Here is a 5,197-nt window from a genome sequence, read left to right as displayed (position 1 = left end):
GTCAGATAACAGCCTCTGGCTTTCCCAGCATAAGCCTGTTCATAGTGTATTCATTAGAATTTTGAACCTTTGGATTTCATTCCCCAGAAGTCCTTCAGTATTTCCCAGAATTCCTCTCCTCTCTCCACCAAGTTGCCATGTTTGTATATAATTTTCTGTGACTCTTCCCTCTTCCTCTTCTTTCTTGAGATCACAGTCGAATTGGGTAGGTTTTTACTCTAGTTTCTCATTTTAATAAACCTTATACATTTAATACTTGAGTTATTGTATATTCATTTTAGTTCTCACAATAGATTGGCCACATTAAATCAGTTGATCTTAGGAGTATCAATCAATCCTAGATTGTATAGCTGGAAAGGACCATGGAGACCCTCTAATCCAAATACCTCATTTTTGAGTAGGAAATGATCCCATGGAAGGAAAAATCTTCCCTCAATTTACCCATCTGGTAAATGGCAGACCTGGGATTAAGTATATGAATAAATTCTATTACAATGAAAACCGCCATGTAGGCAAAATCTTCCTAGGTCTTGGTTGATGATCTACTGATTGAGCTCTATGGTACAAGGGAGAGAACAATGGATTAGAAGTCAAAAGACTAAAGTTTAAGTCCCACTTTTGCCACTAATTGGCTGTGTGGCCTTGGACAAATCTCTCTAGTTTCCTCTCCTCTAAACTGAAAGGGTTGGACTCTACCATCTCTAGGGTCTTTTTCTATCCATGCCTGTTTAGGATTCCATGATGCAGAGAGGACTTTCAAAAAATGACAATAACAAAAAAATGCCTATAATCTTATTTGATCCTTACTCTCCTTTAAAGTATAGAACACAAGTATTCCCATGGAAGCTAGGTGGTAGAGCGGATAGATTACTGGCCCAGAGTCAGAAAGATCTGAGTCCAAATATGACCTCAGCTGCTTACTGTGTGACCCTAGGGCAAGCCACTTAACTCCTGTTTATCTCAGGTGCTCATCTTTAAATGGAGACACACTAGAGAAAGAAATGGCAAACCATTCCAATATCTTTGCCAAGAAAATCCCATAGATAAATCCATGAGGTCATGAAGAATTGAACACAACTGAACAATACAACAACAAAAACTGTTATTCCCGTTGAAGAGATGGCAAATTTGAGGTATTAAAAGCAGAAGTGATTTGCCTGAGGCTACACATTTAGTTTAGTAGATTATCTAGGAGCAGAATCTGGGTATCTTGAGTCCCAAGCCTATATTCCTTCTACTCCCCTACACTCTCTGCTCTATTTATTTAAAATAATATTAAATGTAACAAAATTCTAATAATCAGAAATAGGGAATAGACCTGTAATATAGGGAATTTGGAGCTGAAAAATATCCATTTACCATAGCAGGTCAGCATCTTCCCTAAAATATATTGTCTTAAAAAGTTGCCTAGAGCTCTTGAGAAGTTAAATGACTTGACCCACATCACACAGCCCAGACTTCATGGCTCCAAGGCAAGCTTTTCTTCCATGGGGCCATGTTGCTTCTCATTTACATAGAACTGTAAGCTTTACAGAATATTGACAAAGCAGTTTTAAGAAGGGGCCAAAGTAGAGTGTTATTATTATTTTCATTTTATAGATGGGACCAGTACTGTGAGGATTCAGCATGGTGTGATGGAAAGAGGGCCAGCTTCTGAGAGAGGGACACTTGGGTTCAAATCAGGTCTCTAACTCACAGGAGCTATGTGACATGGACATGTCCCTCAAGCTTTAAGGACCCAGGGCAGTGCAGTAGAGAGTGGGGGGCAGGGAGTTCTCCCTGAGAATTCCCTATGACACAGTTCAGGACACCGAGGCATGGAGAGGCTGAGAAGCTTGTCAGGCACATACAACTTCTGAGTGTCAGGATCTGAAATGGAACTGGCTCTCCCACCAGGTTAGCTGCCACTAATGCGTTTTTCATCCCCAGCCATTCTGAAAGACCTTTTAGGGAGTCTTGGGAGAGTGTAATCCCTTGATTCTGGGTCTAGCCTTCATTCCACCCTGCTGTAGGTGCTTCCTGCTAGACAGAAGGGTACTAGGGTCAGCGATGAAGAAATGAAAAGGATTTAGACTATCCCTTGGATTTGACTGTAATGGGAATCGAGATTGGAAGCAGCCAAAGAATATCTTGCCTAGGATGGTATTCAGGGAAAAGTCGTAACCGCTCATCCCCAGTCCTTTATAAATGGGCATAGTTACTCTCACGAAACTCCGTGTCAGAGATTCAGCCCTTCCCCACAGAAAGAGGTGCTTCTGGGAACAGCCAATTGTTAAACAGAGCTATTTTGCAAGATGAATGTAGTGAAACTGCTTCGCTCATGCCTCTGCCTTGTTAATAGGATAACATTCTTGAAGGATGGTTTTACCCTTAATGTTCTTGCTGCATACTCTCCTTTTAAGGTCCTTTCTCTCTCTGAACAGGCCCCCATATGTATTGTCTCAGGGCCCATTAAGCCAGGGAGCGAGGGATTGCATTCTCCACTGGCAAATAGAGCTCAAGTTCATTAATTAAGAACCACACCAGCAAGAAGAGAGATGCCTGTGGTTAACATGGCTAAGAAGAGATCACTCGGTGCCTCAGGACACTTACTGACTGATGAAGCACTGAAAAAAAACAAAACAGGCTTACTTTTTAATATATTCTCAGTGAAATGAACTACTTACTGTCAAATATATTTCAATATAAACACCCCACCCCAAGCTGAGTTGTATTTATAGCTGTCAAAGTGAATGCTTTGAGCAGAGAAAATACCAAGTAAGGTATACATGATGAATTTTTATGGGGATGTGAGGTATAATCTCATCCATGAACTCATTCTAAATTTTTTCAAGAAGTATCCTAAAAATAGAAAAAATATATTTTTTGATCTAGATCTTTAATCTCATAAATATAGGGAATTTTTCCCAAGGAATATTTCATCTTCCAAACAGAAAAATGCTCTAAAAAAATTAGGAAACAGAAAGTGGTATCTTATTCGGTTTTGTTATTTGTTTATATATTTGTTTTATAAGTCAGAATCTACTATTATATTTGTTTAATAAGTCTGAAGTTGGGCAGTGAGATAATAGATCTAGAGAATTGACCTTGGAATGAGGAAGAACTAGGTGCAACTTCTCCCTGCTTCTGACACTAACACTAAATTCTTTCTTCATTTCCTAAACAGCTTTCTAAAATTGATAATTAGAGAAGCTTTGCTCTTTTACTTTGGTAGACGTCATTTAGGGATAAAATCACAGATCTGGACACACAATCACAAGTGAGGAGATTTAGAGTTTTGTCTTCCAGTTATCTTCTTCTTTTACTGATATAGCCAAGGTTTCCAGCAAAGGGGTATTTTTATTTTGCTTGCTGTCATTTATGTGTAACTCTGGAATGGTGGAAAGAATGGTGAAGAAAGGTGATAGATCTGCCCTAGGTTCCAGAATTGGTCAGAAGAAAGTTTAGCCACAAATGCCCTCTTCAAGTAAGAATATCTCTCCTCTCCTAAGCTTTTATTTCATCAACTTCATCCCTCATGCAGGCACATTAGCAATCCCTCCACCACTCTGGAGTCCCACAGAAGCAGTGTTATTCAAACTACCTAAAAGACTGCTAGAAACCCAGGGTAAGCTACTCCTCCAGCTTCAGGGTGATGTGGAAATGACCCTGGATTCTAAAAGATTATTTTAACTGCAGCAAAAGCTCTGGCAGTTGCTGCCTCCTGGTTGTCTGTAGCAGATGCATTTTTTTAGTACAATCAGTCCTGAAGATCATTGATAGTACTAAGTTAACAAGGGATTGGGATGGACTTTGGTGATAAGGGGTCTCATTGTGATGAAATTGCAGACTCGTGAAGGTCTGAGGTATTCTTTGAAGTAAAAGAAAGACCGAAAAGGGACTCTTCAAAGACAAATGCTTTATTTAGGCTTCATGAAGCTTATTATTTTTGCCCCTTTCTTCTAGAAAAAGCAAAGGCTGTTTCTCAAAAATATCTATCTACAGATAATTTTATCAGAAAAAATCCAAATCTTCCAAGTACAGATCCTGGATTAAAAATGAATGGAAATGCTATGAGATTATATTTTATTTCCTCTCTAATTGGAATTTTTCTTTCCCATTTCCTGATAAATTAAAGCCACTCATTAGCTACTAAGGGTTCCCATTATGTACTCAGCAGAATCTTTGCTCCATGACTATCTTCCAGATTAAACTTGAGTTTCCAGGAAAATTCTAACAAATGTTTAAATCAGTCAGAAGTTAAACTACCAGGAAAAGAACACCAAAAACAAAACAAACAAAAAACCCCAAACCCTTTCCTTTCTTGCATAGCTTTAGCATTTCTTCCCCTGGCAGTAGTAACAGCTTGCCTTTATCCTTGGGATCTGAGAGGGTTTTCCATAAAGGGATGAGGCTGAGTGAAATGCATACAGTCTTGCTAAAGGGGTCACTGAAAATTCCTTCTGAAGAGTAATAGTATGTTGATGTCAGAGGTATCAGGACACAGTTGAGAATGACTATGCAGGAAGGTCTTTGTTATATATGGAATCAATCATAGGATTTGAGCTTTAAGAAGGTTTTAAACTTTAAAATTTTTAATAACACATTTCCACATAAGATCGAAAGTTATGTGATCCATATTGTCTCCCTCTCCTATTTCCTCCCCAGGCTCAGAGTTGACAAGCAATTCAATCTAAGTTATATGTGTATTATCACACAAAACATATTTCCATATCATTTACTTTTGTAAGCAAATAATCTTATAGAACTAAAACCTTTGAGGAGGTTTTTGATATTAATTCCTTTTTGATATTGATCCAATCTCTTTGTTTGCAGAGAGATAAAAGCTTCCTAACTTGGGGTCCAAAGACCCCTTGTGGTCTGTGGATAGATTTCAATAAGTCTATATATTTAGATGAGAAAAAGAATGCATCTTGATTTTCACTAACTTTGTAATATTTTATATTTTATTTTATATATTCAAAAGCATTCTATGATAAAAATATTTAAATTTTTTTGTAAAAAATTTCCTCAAAATACATATGCTTTATCACACTGCCAAATTATTCCATGTTATATACACAAAATATTAAGCACAATCAATTCTGGGTTTGTAGTCAGGAGATATTAGCCTATGTAACCATGAACAGAATTTGAATCTCAATTTCTCCTTTTGTAAAAGGGACATAGTATTTTCACAATCTATTTTGGAGAGGTT

Source organism: Monodelphis domestica, chromosome 1, assembly GCF_027887165.1.
Source record: "Monodelphis domestica isolate mMonDom1 chromosome 1, mMonDom1.pri, whole genome shotgun sequence".
Classification (NCBI taxonomy): Eukaryota; Metazoa; Chordata; class Mammalia; order Didelphimorphia; family Didelphidae; genus Monodelphis; species Monodelphis domestica.
Note: the sequence above shows the minus strand (reverse complement) of the source record.